General features: G+C 46.8%; 1 long non-coding RNA gene across 1 annotated transcript; it reads left to right on the top strand.

Moving 5' to 3' along the window:
• The first annotated feature begins 7,537 nt into the window (after nucleotides 1-7,537).
• On the top strand, nucleotides 7,538-13,730 carry LOC126510989 (uncharacterized). The gene is made up of 5 exons (XR_007594566.1): nucleotides 7,538-7,632; nucleotides 8,001-8,119; nucleotides 9,815-9,896; nucleotides 10,252-10,390; nucleotides 10,520-13,730. It is a non-coding gene; the product is annotated as an uncharacterized lncRNA (long non-coding RNA).
• Nucleotides 13,731-14,768: the final 1,038 nt, after the last annotated feature.

Raw genomic sequence — 14,768 nt, 5'->3', positions numbered from 1 at the left:
ATTTTAAATGTATTTTTTAAATTTGTGTGTGTGTGTGTTTAAATGGGTGCTGGGAACCACACGCAGTCTTCTGAAAGAGCAGAAAGTGAAGTACACTCATTCGTTGAACCACTTCACCAGCACCGCCGTCTGATTTCTTTCATTAAAAAAGTATTTTTTTTTTAAGCTTAGTTCCCTAACCTTTCTTTTCCTTCCCATTCTGAAGAAGTCAACCCTAAAGGGTTTACAGGGTCAGAGCAAGAGGGAAGTCAGAGAGGCGCCACTGTGTCCTGGGGCAGTAAGTGAAAGACCAGGAGAACCACCTGTGTGCCTGAGGGGACAAGGACTGGGAAGGGAAGTCAGAGTTCAGAGGCTTAAAGGAAGTGTCCAGGTGAGGGGGAGAACTGAGTGTCAGACCTGAGTGTCCCTAACAAGGCTAGGAGGGGCAAATATAGAACGGACCCCGGGCATCATATTGGATGAGATGGGGAATCTCATGGTTTTTTTTTTTTTTAACGTGTATCAAAATTCAGCCACAATTTCTTTTTTCTCTTTCCTCCCCTTCCTTCCTTCCTTCCTTCTTTTCTTTCTTTCTTTCTTTCTTTCTTTCTTTCTTTCTTTCTTTCTTTCTTTCTTTCTTTCTTTCTTTCTTTCTCTTCTTTTCTCCATACCCCCTACCCCCAAGGACAGCTTTATTAGAGTGTAAAGGAAAAATCCCAGAGCAGACAAGCTGTGAGTCTTTACTGCTGCCTAGAGGAGGAAGACAGCACAGAAGTAGAAAAGGCCATACTTAAGCCAGAATGAAGGTCAGACCTCAGACAAGTAACCATAGAGGAGATGGAAGACCCACCAGAGCCCCATGGTGGCTTATTGGGACTGCCAAATTTTAATGCATTATGTATAAGTAAACATATACATCCATCTTATTACTGTATAGATTTGTATTCATCCTTAATAAACAGTAAAATTACCTATTCACCAAGGAATTGTAATACATTTCTTTATGAATTATTATCAGTAAATGTTTGTATACCTATTTTGTACAGCTAGAGTTGTGTACAAATGTTTAAAGTGAAGAGGGATTGTGGGTGGATGACTTGGATGACCGCTGCCCTGAAAGTGTCAGTCTTTTCCAATCTGGCCTTATATATACTTAACACTTCTTGTTTGCCTGATGAGCCCTTTGCCCTTTCCTGGGAGGTCCCCATCCTCTAACTGGCCTTGCCATTTTTCAGTCATACCTTCTCCTGGATGGATACAGTCTGTTTCCAGGCTTAACTTTAGCACCTCCTTTCCTGCCCAGGCTCTGTAAATCCAGACCACTACTTTACCCTTTTGGAACTCAATACCCATATTCCAAGAGGTGGGGTAGATAGTCATAGTTACTTTCCTCTCATGACTTGGCCAAGTTATTTATAATACAAGACTTAGACTCCTTAGGATAGGATAATTTTTTGAAACATTTATCCCATGTTTCTTGTTTGATATTGTTTATGTTAGTTGTAATTCTAATTTTTATACTTGATATTTGTTCTTATTGTATATAATTTTGTATTAGGCTTAGAACTCGCTTATTTAAACAAAAGGAAATCCTTCAGCCAGTAGCCTCTAAGTTACCCACCAACCTAGGCGTGGCCTCTTATACTATAAATGCCAATGTAAAGCACATGTCTGTCCTCTCTTCCAGTTGCTGGATTCAGTTACTGTTTTCCTGTTCGAGCAGAAGACTGTTATCTGTGAGTCTACCCCTAAATAAATAACCCTTTATTGCACTCAATCCTGAGCTAGTGTGGGATTTCTTTTTAGCATCTGTCTTTAGTATCATATTATTGATTCATGGATACTCTTTATATAGTACCCATGATCGATGCTGACATAATTGAACATAACTTCCAGTACTGGTTCCTGAAGAAGTCATTAATTCATGATTTTTTCCCAGTATGCCATTCTTCAACCTAAAGTTTTTCCATTGTAAATTAGAAACAATGTTAGAAAACTTCTGTTTCCTTTCTACAGAAGCTTTGGTAAAGTATTTCCAACTGAAACAAAGTCAAACTCACATGTTAATAATCTGCTGTCATCTTTGCAAACTCTGTCTGAAGACAGAGTAGATGTCTCTATGTGTGAACTGGTAGATCTTGTCTTCTAATGGAAGTAAGCAGCATGCTTGCAGTGGCATGTATGATCCGGTCAAAGAACAGCCTAGTCATTCCTTCTGGGTCAGAGGCCATTCCTTTAGGTCAGAGGGCTACCTAAAGGCTAAATGTGGCCACATGTATTCCCAGAGTGCCCACCCCATTTCCCTCTGCCCCAAAGTGCCCACCCCATTTCCCTCTGCCCCAGAGTGCCCACCCCACTTCTCTCTGCCCCAGAGTGCCCACCCCACTTCCCTCTGCCCCAGAGTGCCCACCCCACTTCCCTCTGTTCCCAGAGTTCCCACCTCATTCCCCTCTGCCCCAGAGTGCCCACCCCACTTCCCTATGTTTCAAAGTGCCCACCCCATTCCCCTCTGCCCCAGAGTGCCCACCCCACTTCCCTATGCTTCAAAGTGCCCACCCCATTTCCCTCTGCCCCAGAGTGCCCACCCCACTTCCTTCTTGCCCCAGAGTGCCCACCCCACTTCCCTCTGCCCCAGAGTGCCAACCCCTTCCCTCTGTCCCCGGAGTGCCCTACCCCATTTCTACTTCTCCTTGGCACCAGCCTCCTTTTCCGCGTTGAGACACACCGTGGCATGTTTACTGGACGCTGTCCCATGTCCTCATATCCCCCATCTCAGCACTTTCTTAGCAGTGCAGTCTGTTCTTTGGGATGCCTTCCCACACTTTTTGGATGACAACAGTCTGCTCTGCCAGGGCACACATTTTAAAGCAGTTAACAGGCTTTAACAAGCGTGAGAGAGATGAACAGAAGCATATTGAAGGCGTCCTTGGGGCACCGTTGGCATGAACACATCTGCTTGGTTGGAGTGTGTGCTCTCAGGGTTGTTGTGTGAACTGCATCCCACTGCATCTTCTCGTTGACATCCTCCTCAGCATCCATCCAAACCTCAGCCTCAGCCTTGTAGTTTGCATCCATACAGCAGGGCTCTCTGCTTCCGTGTGATTTTTTTTTCAGAATGCTTTTCTAAAATGTAGCTCTTGCTTCATCCATTGGCAGCCCCTTTTAACAGTCAATCCCTGTTCTTCAGAGGAAGTGTTTCTCTGCCAACAAAGTGCCCTAGGTTTTTATAATGGGCCCCGAGGACTTATTTCCAGCTTACCTGTGTACCTTTGGTCTGGGTGCCTCCGTCTGCCATTCTCTAGGACTGCTAAGAATGTTTTGTCCCAAGCTGATGCAAATGTGGCTTTCTTTACCTGAAAGGTCTCTTCTTCCCATTTTGGCTAACTTGCTCTTAAACTCTGTTAATAATGGTTAATAATGATTGTCAACTTGACAGATCTATAACCACATAGGAAGCACACTTCTGGGCACAGCTATGAGGGGTTAACTAGATTGGGTTAGTCTCTGAGCACAGCTGTGAGGGGTTTACTAGACTAATTTAGTCTCTGGGCAGAGCTGTAAGGGTTTTACTAGACTGGGTTAGTCTCTGAGCATAGCTGTGAGGGGTTGAGACTGGGTAATGACATAAGACTAACTTTAATGGTGAGCAGTGTTGTGAGCAGTGTTTTACCAAAGACCCGGCAGGCTGAATAATGGGAGCTGAGCCTTAGCATACTCCTCTCTCCACTGTGGAGACCATGTGACCAGCTTCCTCAAGTTCCTATCACCGTGAACTTTCCTGTCACTACAGACTGTACCCTCAAATTGTGAGTCAAGCAAACACTCCCTCCCTTAGGTTGCCTTCATCTGGGTAGTCTGTCATAGCAACAGGAAACACAGCTACCAGGAACTCCAAGGCAGTAGCCCTTCCGCTATGGATTCTTCCATTTTCTCCTGCTCCGTCCTTGCCACCCTCTTACCCTTGAGGGTACTTACCACAACTAACCCAGATTCTCTCTCGCTGGACTGTGAACTCTGCAGGTAAGAAACTAATTTACCTTTCTGTCTCCAGACCCAACCTCACTGTTTGGTGTTTAGTAAATATTTAGTGAAAGAAACAAGGAGCCATTGACACTTTAACCCCTGTTATCAGCCAGCCAGTCATTTGATGCATTCTAGAGAATTTGTGTTTTCCCGTTTGCAGCAAGCAACCTCTTCCCAACTGGCCGAGTCACTGTTGTCAAGGTTTTCCATTGACCTCACTGTTCCTCTTCATAGCGCAGGCAGCCCTGTGGAGCTGGACCTCTTGCTTTCATCCCAGCTGTAGTTGTTACCTTTCAGCTCTGTCTTAGTCACTGTTCTGTTGCTGTGAAGAGAGCTCATGACCAAGGCAACTTCTAAAAGAAAGCATTTATTTGGGGGCTTGCTTACAGTTTCACAGGCTGAGTCCATGATCATCGTGGTGGGAAGCATGTTGGCAAACAGGCAAGTATGTCACTAGGGTGGTAGCTGAGAGCTGAGCTTACATTCTGATCAACATGTGTGAGACAGAGGGAGACAGAGAGAGAGAATGGGCCTGGCAGAGGCTCTTAAAACTTCAGAACCCACCACAGTGACACGCCTCTCTAGCAAAACCATGCTCCCTAATCCTTCTCCAAACAGTTTTACCAGCTAAGAACCAAGCACCCAAATTAGGAGCCTGTGGGGCCATTCTTATTCATCTCTGAGTTCGAGGCCAGCCCAGTCTACAAAAGCTAGTTCCAGACAGTCTCCAAAGCTATAGAGAAACCTTGTCTCAAAAAACCAGGAAAAAAATATCACCACAAAGTCTGACTCTGGCAACAGTTCAACATCCTGCAAACCTCTGCTCTCTTGATCTGGCCCTGGCACTTGCTTCCCATTCTGGCTTCAAGGTATTCTCCAACCCCCTCTAATGGCTGTGTCTGTGACAGCTTAGAAAGGCTTCCCTAGCCTCGCCTGTCATCCATGGAGCCATGTGACTTATCACATAGTGACCTTTGTCTCTTCTGCAGTCTCGGCTTCGACCCCACTCTCAGGCCCCCAGGACAAAAGCTTTTTTTTTTTCATTTTTTGACAATGGTAGGAGGGAAGATTTTTGGTATTAACTGGATTTTTAATAAATGTCAAATGAGTAAAACTAACAGAATAAAAGATGCACAATTTGATGTAAATATTCCCTAAAGTATGTACTCAGAGACTGTTTATTCATTTCCCAGCCGCCCAGACCCAAATAATCACACAGAATCTATATTAATTACAAATTGCTTGGCCAATGGATTATGCATATTCCTAGCTAGCTCTCTTACAACTTAAATTAACCCATTTCTTTTATCCTGTGTATCGCCATAAGGCTGTGGCTTACCAGGTAACGTTCTGGTGTCTATCTCCTTTGGCAGCTACATGGCAACTCCTTGACTCCACCTACTCTCTCTCTATATCTCTGTTCAGATTTCCCATCTGGCTTTATTCTGCCCTGCCATTGGCCAAAGCTAATTCTTTATTCACCAATGGTAATAAAACATATTCACAGAATACAGAGGGGAATACTACATCAGAGATATATGAAGGCTTACCCTTCTGATTTGCATTTGAGTGACCCATCCATGTCAAATTGTATGTATAATATACATAAGTTAGGATAGTGAGGAACTTAGAGGCCCCATGTTGTTATTTCAAACATAGGAAAGTTAATACAGGGATTATTTCATGACAACGAGACTAGAACAAGGAGGGGAAGCAGAGGCCAGCTGGCTATTTATTAGTAAGTGTTGGATGAAGCTGTATCACAGACTCAGAAAACCTACAAAGACCCTGGGGGTGTGGGGCAAAATGAGACAGAAGTATGCCCAGAACCCAGTTGCTTAGAAAGAAGAGATAGGCATTCAACCAGATTAAAGGCTCACGTGATTCTAAGATGTTTTCCAGTGGGCAAATGTTGAAATGAAAAGGTAAAATATAGAGACAGCACGGAGTGTCAGGAGAATTAGCAAAACCCAGCTTTGCAAAGGGAACCTATCATGTCTAACTGTATGAAATTTGAAGAACCAGTCTGCCCTACCTAAATGGGTTTTCTAGGATATAACCAAACATTGTGGAGGCAGGAGGCTGACACTTAATAGAGAGTCACTGTCCTGGGCTGCCATCTCTTGAGGTTCATGATCCTAACGTGTCTCCAGTTCCTACTCCGCTGGCTTCGGAATCATGATTGTCAGCTCATGCAGCAGCTGGAGGATGCTGGGAGCCACTTGAACACATTAGTGATTTTCAAGTTTAGGTCCTTCAGAAGCGGTTATGGTAGGTGTGGAAACAGCATTTTATTGAATGCTTGCAGTGCCCCTGAGTTGTATTTATCAAATGTGTAGTAACGGCTCTCTGTGGTGCCTGACATATAACAGTCATCATTTGAGACCCATTGACTTATAACCAACTCATTCAACTTTCTAAAATAAGTGTGTGAAGTGGGTATGAGTCCGAATTTATTTGAAATTACCAATATTCAACCATTTTACCTTCAAAACAGTGATTTAATATAGGTAGACCTAATATAATCATTTTTGAACCAGTTTTTACAAAAGACGGGGAAACTGAAGCAACAGAGGTTAAATAAGGGACCTAAGTCACAGGGATGGCAGATAGAGGCAGCCTGTGCTTAGCTGTTACTCCCTACTGATTGCTTCTGAGTGGCGCCATTTCATCCTCTTCTGCAGACCAGGAGCCTGGGGCTTGCAGTTAGGTCAGAGAGCCAGGAGCAGTGTGCTGGACTTCTATACCTGCCTAAGAACTCTGCCTTGCCTTTGTCCGTGTTATCCCACATCTGTATTTTCCATGTAAGCCACACTCACAGTGGGAAGTGGGTGGATTCTTCAGGCTTGTTACTCAGGTGTGGCTGTCATGGTGGTGGATGGGCTATTTGCGTTTACTTTGCTAGAAGCACTGTGTCATGCATTGTTTGGTCATCATAGTGATAGCAGAAAGGATGCAAACCTGCCATTCTAAACTACCTGAGCTGTTGTCTGGATACTTCCCCCAATGCCATAGTCAACAACGCCAATCTAAACTACCCAAGCGCCGGGGGGTGGTGGCGCGCACTCGGGAGGCAGAGGCAGGCGGATCTCTGTGAGTTCAAGGCCAGCCTGGTCTACAAGAGCTAGTTCCAGGACAGGAACCAAAAGCTACAGAGAAACCCTGTCTCGAAAATCCAAAAATAAATAAATAATAAATAAATAAATAAACTACCTAAGCTATTGTCTGGGCATTCCCACCCCTCCCATGCCAAAGTCAGTACCTTCTCGATTCTTCTTTGAAAACTGCCTCAAAGTCATATTTGTTCACCTGTACAAGACACTCAGTTTGAGATCACTCCCCTGTCTTTCCTTTCCCCCTCAAAACTTTATTGATTTATTGGATATACTAAGCCTTTTTGATGGAGGAAGGTCATTGGTTAATTATAATAAACCAACTGCTTGGCCTCATAGCTTAGAACATAGATGGGAGGAGTAAACAGAATAGAATTCTGGGCGGAAGAGGAAGTGAGGTCAGACTCTGCTCTGCTCCCGGACAGACCCGACAGCTCTGCTTTCTGGAGCAGAGATGGCATGCTCAGCTCTCCCAGGCAGCTCCTACCCAGGATGGACATAGGCTAGAATCTTCCCGGTAAGCACACCTTGGGGTGCTTGCACACACCATTAGAAATGAGCTATTCCAGGTGTGAGAATTAGCCTGTAAGGGCTAGAGTTCATGGGCCAAGCAGTTCTTAAATGTTTTTGTGTTGTTATTTCGGGCATGAGCTAGCCAAGCGGGCGGGGTGTTGGGGATGCAGCCCCGCCGCTCATATTTCAACACCTTATTCTAGTTGATAGGAATTCAACTATCAAAAATATAGACATATCTGTTTTATTGTATTTTCAGCCTATCCAGGAGGTTTGACTCTTAGAGAATATTAACAATTATTAATTTTTTTAAAAAAAGAAGGATTCATTGATTTTATGTGTAAGAGTATTTTGTCTGCATGTATGTCTGAGTGTTCCGTGCAGGCCTGGTGCCCTCTAAGATCAGAAGAGGACTTCAGATGCCCCTGGGACTGGATTTACGGATGGCTGCAAGCTGCCATGTGGCTGCTGGGAATCAAACTGGCAACTCTGTAAGAGCAACAGCACCCTACCTTTAACCTCTGCACCATAGCTCCAGCCCAATGCTTCCATTTATTTACTTACTTACTTACTTTTGGGGTGGGGGAGAAGCAACATGTAGAGGTCAAAGGACAAGTGGAAGGAGTCATTCTCTCCTAGCCTGTGAGTTCCAGAGTCCAAACTCAGATCATCAGACCTGGAGGCAAGCTCCTTTACTAGCTGAGCCCTCTCACCAGCCCCAGTCAAGTGTTTTGATAGATGATAGGGAATTCTAGGTCCCTTAATCCAGGGGAGCTGGAACAAGGTGTGATATATTGGATAGTTTTATGTGGAGTTGATATAAGCTAAAGTCATCTGAGAGGAGGGCGCTTCCATTGAGAAAATGCCCCCTAAGATCAGGCTGTAGGTAAGCATGTAGGCAATTTTTAAAAAATTAGTGATTGATGGGGGAGCACCCAGTTCGCTGTGCCTGGTGCCAATGGTCTGGCTAGTGGTCCTAGCCTGGGCTAGTGGTCTTAGGTTCTATAGGAAAGCAGGGTGAGCAAGCCATGAGGAGCAAGCCAGTAAGGAGCAACCCTTCATGGCCTCTGCATCAGCTCCTGCCTCTAGGTTCCTGCCCTGTTAGAGTTCCTGCCCTGAGCTCCTTTGTATGGAAGTATAAGCCAAACAAGCCCTTTCCTCTGCATCTTGCTCTCGGTATGGAGATTCATCATAGCAATAGTAACCCAAACTAATTCGTGTGGTTTTCTGACTAGCATTCTTACTATCACCTGTGAGCTTGTTTCAGCGCAAATTCCTGGGCTTCCTGCCAGACCCACTGAGTTAGAATTTGGTGAAGGGAGCCAGAGGTAAGAAAGAGGAGCCTGTATTTTGATAATATCCCCCAAGAGATTCTTACGCCTGTTGAACTTTGAGAAGCCCTGCCATGGTCTTCTCATGGCCTAGATGAGGAAGTAACACTGACTCTCAAGTCTGAAAGGGTTCCTAGCAGCAGAGCAGAGGCAGGGGCTGGGAGAGGATTGTTCCTGACTGTGAGGACAGGATATGCCGGGTTCTAAAAGTCCACAAAAGAAGGAACCACGGGAGGAAGCAGTGGTTGGGTGTAGAGATGAATTATAGCAAAGAAAGAGACATCAATCAGAAGGTGTGGAGCTGGACCCCGTGAGCTCTGAAACAGGAACACAGGAGAGAAATGGCACGGTGAACTTGCGTGCCTGAGGGGCTCATTTTCTGCTAGCCTCACAGCAGCCTGGTCACTCAGGGGCTTGCTCTGAAGAGGATGAGAACCCCCAAGAAGCCTCCAGGAATCTGTGTGGTTGGGCTTTGTAGCCCCAGGCCTCATTGCTGTCTCCAGAAGGCAGGTTAGATGGAATCAGACTAGGACTGGAGTCTTTCCTGGAAGAATGTGGACCAGAGCGTGACACTGATTGCAACAGACAGGGTGGAGTTTTCCTCAGGGAGATGAGCAAAGATATAGACCTACTGTGGTGTGGAATGTACCCCCACAGACTCCTGATCTGGATGCTTGCTTCCCGGCTTGCAGCGCTATTTGGTAGTCTGTGGAGCTTTCGGGGCTTGGGCAAGACTGGTAGAAATGGGAAATGTTGGGGCTAGCCTCCGAAGTTGGTACTTTTTTCTGTTTCTACCCTGCCGCTCAGGCTTCTGGTTCCGTACCACGTTAAGCCACTGCCATGTTTTTCCTGCAGTGAGGTCTGCCTGCTGTGCCTTCCCCACCATGACAGACTGTGAGCCAAAGCAAAGCCCTCCTCCCATAGGCTGTTTCTGCAGGTACTTTGGTCATAATAACTGGGGAAGTAACCAATGGGAAACCTAAGATGAAAGGGCTTCGTCACCCCTAAGTTGGAGGGCAGGAGGGCCAAGTGGGGAAATTCATGGGCAGGATGTCATCCATGGGAAGACAGCTGCCAGGGGTAACTCAGGAAAGCTGAAGTTGGTGAGATCACCAACTTGAACTGATGGTGAGGTTAACGTCAAAGGGAATTAGATGAAGAAGGAAGAAGGTTTATTTTCCCCCCTGAAATGCCCTGCCCCCACCCCGCCACCCGATATCCCCTCACTGTTCTGTTTCCTGTGTTCATGTCTGCTAATGCCGGTCTTTGGGAACACTGCCGCGTCCTCACAGGACCCAGGGAAGAAGAAGGGCATATTTCCACTTCTCTGTATCCTGCGGCCTCCGAATAGGAGCTGTGACGAAGAAGAGCATTTGGATAACAGGCTCCTGGTAGAAACGGGGGAAGCGCTCCAGAGGAGGTGAACCTGAGGTTGGTCGAAAGCTCCTTTATTATCTCATGGTTAGGGAAAGCTGTTTGGGGAGACAGAGGGAAGCTGCAGTCGTGGGGAAGATGCCATACTACCTGGCCCCTGTAACAGGGGCATATATAACTTTCCAGGCCGAGATCATCGAAACTACCCTGGAGGCTCCAGACTTGACTAGGTACATCCTTCCTTGGAGGCCATTGGCCTTCCGGCTGCTCAACATCCCTGGAAGGCTCCATCACACCAAAGCAGCAGGCACCTGAAAGGACAGAGGGACAGGAAAACATAAGCTGCTCTGGAAAACCTGGGTGCAAGACCTGGAGGCCTGTGGCAGTCCCTTTGGTGGATTCCAGAACCTGTCATTGTGTCTCTCCTGACTCTACAGTGAGCTGACAGTCTGTCCCCCAAGTAGAGCTGGCAAGATAAAATCCAGTAAGTTTCATTGCATTGAATTCCAGGAAAACATCAAACAATGCATGATTATTGCCTAGATACTAGGAAACATTTTATAGCCACAGAGTATCCTACATCTTATGTGTGCTAACTGGGCCTCTAAGGGGAAGGTCCCTGTTTATTTTCTCGTGGTGCTTTTAGTCTTTCATATTGGGATTCCCTCACAGGTAGAAACGTTCTGTATGTCTCAGAGGAATGAATGCTTCTCAGACTTTGGCTAGGCTCTCTCCAGACATCGTGTTTGTTCATGTATGGCCATCTAGGAAGGAAACCCAGACAAAAAAGCATGGAGGTTAGCTTTCCATTCTTCCCCAAGCCTTAGCTGTACCTGTAAGGGGCTAGCCTGTGAACTGGAGGCAGGCCAGGAGGAGTCATGTACGCAACCATGGGCTCAGACACTGTCAGGTAAGCTCTTCTGGTCAGCGACCACCACTCTGGCTGCAAACTCCTGTGTGGGTTAGTTGAAGAAGGAAGGGGTCTCATAGACACGGTACTGCGGTACTGTTCTTTCTTGAGCAGCACACTCTCAGCCTGAGACCTGGACAAACCATTCCCCTGACTCGAGACTCTTACTCACTGCAACCCTCTGCCTGGGGAGTTCTGACATTTGGTTGAAACATGAATCCATGGAATGCAACTGGCAGATTCCTGAGCTTCAGGCCACCACTTCGGGGAAGACTCTTCCCTTACCGGAGTGGCCACACAGGTGTCTTGACAGGAATGCACATGGGCACCTTCTTGAAAGAAACAAAAACAGGATCAAGGAAAGTCAACAATGCTGCTAACTTGAAGGTGGATTAAGAGTACAGGTTCCTGGTTCTGGGGGTGGCTGGAGTCAGAACTATCTCTCTGTTTTCTTTATTTGGGAGATCACGGACAGTAGCTAAAGTTCTGGGTAGAACAACAAGACGGAGTTTGCTGTAGACGAGCCGGCCTGGGCCATTGCTGTCATCTGTGATTTAAGATATAACTCACTGACATGAATGAATGCCTGTCCGGCTGTTCTACTGAGGCCTATGGGGCAAGGCTACCCCCTTGTGGTAGGGTTTGGGACTGCTCCCTAAGATGCAAGTTTCATGTCAGTCATTTTAAGAAGGTCCAATTACACAGGATTAGATAAAACCTCAACAACAGAGGCTTAAGCACACAAGATTTACTTCTCCTTCTAAAAGAAAGGCTAAAAATGGGCAGTCGTAGCTTCTGAGGTCACTCCTCGGTCTCCAAAGACGCAGGCCTGCATCTATCACTCAGGTGAATTAGTCTTAATGAATGGTTTCTTCTCAAAGTCACAGGACAGTTACTGGAGCACTAAGCATAATATCCATATCGTAACCTGGATACAAAAAAAAGGGGGAGGGAGGATATGGCAGATGTGAGCTGTGCATTTGTGTGTTGGAATGAGGTCTACCAGCCGATTCTCCCTTTAAATAGTCTTTCTGAAACCCTCTAACACATCCACTGCTAACCCTTTCTAAATAAATCAGTCGCTACCACCACGGAAGTAAAGGAATAAATCTCGAAGGGCAGCCGCGGCGTTTGTGTCTTTGGGAACCAAGCAGGCTTGAGGCTTTCAAAGCCATTTGACTTTCCTGGCTGTAGGTACGTGCTGGACTCTCTCACCTGGAGCCAGCCCTGAAGCCAGGAGGTCTGGAGGATTCTGGCAGGACTGTTTCAGGGTGGCTGCTGCCAGGAATTAGAGGCAAAATCCCACAAATCTTTCTTACACTGAGACCTGGCTCATCTCTGTGGGATTGTGGGCAGGCGAGGCGGAGTATGGGTAAAGGGTAACAGTTTGTGGGGTGCTCATTGGTAGAGGGGGAAAGAGTGGTTGTGGTTCCACAGATCTTGGTCACTGAGAGCTGCCTGAAGTCCTAGAGCCCTAGTTGGTTTTTGGTTGAGGCAGAGGATCTGGCTCTTGGCAGCCTATGGAGGAATCTTGAGTGAAAACCTAACCACGAACAGGTCAGACCTATTTCCCTAGATACATGAAGACGACCACCCAGGCTTAGCGGGAATGACAGGCTGCTCTGGTCCTGCAGACTTTAGTGATGCAATCAGTACGGCCCTGGACACACTGGAAGAGCCAATCAGTTTAGGAACATGCACGAGATAAGTATCTTCCAGGGACCCTTAGCTTTGCCTACTGGGTGCTCGGGGCTAGATACCTGTGAGTTACAGCCAGGGCTCAGAATCATCAGGTTCTGTTTTTACAGAGACGGGATATGTGGACCAGAATAAAGTAGCAAGGGGAGGGGGAGGAGAAATCAGCAAATCTTCCAAATTCTGCAACATCATCCAGAGAGCCCAGGGTCGGGCTGCTTCCTTCTCGGTTCCACCCACAGGGTCACGTGTCAGCAGCCCTCCAGAACACATCAAGTTACTTCTGGAGTTCCTACCCGGAATGGATCCCCCCCCCCCATTCATGTACTTGGTGAGGTCCTGTTGCCCTTTCAAGTTGCAGTTTAGGACTCACCTCTGTGGAGCCTTCTCTAGCCCCCCTCTCCTGGACATGCTAAATACTCTCTCGCACTGGCCACCATTGTACCTGGCGTGCCCAACCACACTGCAGCCGGTTGTCACTCTGTGGCACACGTCAGTTTCTTACACTGTCCAATCATCTCCCAAGATTTCTAAGTCCTAACCCTAAGGCAAGAGTCACACCGTGTGGTTCGTATCATAGATACTTAATTTATTAGGAGGGTTGATCAGCGGGTGTGGATGTTTCTTTATGTTTGTGTTTATTGAATGTGTTCCATTCTGGGCAGCAGAATATTGGCCACAACTCTCAGTTGCCTCCACTCCTACTGATTTATCTGTTGAATGGTTTATTTAACATGAGGATTTATAAAGCCAAAAGGGGATTTATAAGAAAATATTGCCATGGAGAATAAATAAAACCTATACACACAATAAAGTGATTCATTACTGATAATATTGAAAATAAAAATCTATGTCTTCCTACCAGTTACATTAAGCAGACATAGATGAAAAATAAGTCTTATTTTAGAATTATGGACCCTTTCGTTGCCTCTCACTAGAACTAGAAAACTCTCTGAATGAATATGGATGCATTTAGACAGAGCGGGGTAAGTTACATTTCATTACAAAATCACAGCAAGATAAAAGCAAAAATAGATGTCAAAGCTCAGAGAGTTAGTGAAGGTGAAACATCCCCCCCCCACCACCCCACCCTCCCCCACCACCCCACTACTCCAGCGCCAGCTTGTTGCCTTGGTGGGTCGCTTGACTCATACTGCCACCAAAGCAGAAGAAAAAGCGCTGCGCAGTCCTGTGGCCAGTTTCCTGCAGAGAACCCAAAGCCATCAAGTGGCCCAAGACCCCCCTGCGAATGAAAATAGGGACCATTCTGGCCAGATGAGATTCCTGTTCTCTGGGGAAGGGTGCTGTTGGGGAGATAGGTAGGCGGCGGGCGGAAGTGCGGGGAGGCAGAAAGGGAAGAGGGGGGAATCTCTGTCCCTCTTGAGGTCCTCGGCTAGGTGGGGAAGAAGATGCATAACCCGGCAGACATCTTCTCAGGAGCCTGAGCTGCTTTCCTGGGTTCTAGTATCAGACTGTCCCAGTCGCTCACCCTGGGTCAGGCTCTTTGGGGACGGAGTGTGAGCATCAGGCGATTCTGATGAGGACTCACTCCCGAGGGAGCTACAACTGGGGAATGAGTGTCCCTCGAGTCCATGACAGGGAACCTGGGGTTCACCACTTCACCAGGGAACACGATGGCCACTTTCCAGCAGTCACCAGTGCGGAGATCTGAGCGGGGAGTGGGGGAGGGGGGAAGGGCTGTGCTGACACTGGAACCACAGCAGGCGCTTGCTCAGCCTGAGCGTGAACCGCACCAGCTGTGTCTGTCAGCAGGGCCACCAGCCTCAGTCTCTAGACCTAGCTTCCCAAACTGTCCCTCTCGGGTATCAC

The sequence above is a fragment of the Alexandromys fortis genome, unplaced genomic scaffold (assembly GCF_014885135.2).
Source record: "Alexandromys fortis isolate MF-2015 unplaced genomic scaffold, M_Fortis_MF-2015_v1.1 scaffold_10, whole genome shotgun sequence".
Classification (NCBI taxonomy): Eukaryota; Metazoa; Chordata; class Mammalia; order Rodentia; family Cricetidae; genus Alexandromys; species Alexandromys fortis.
The sequence above is the reverse complement of the archived record's forward strand: the minus strand, read 5'-3'. Positions and strand labels throughout refer to the sequence as shown.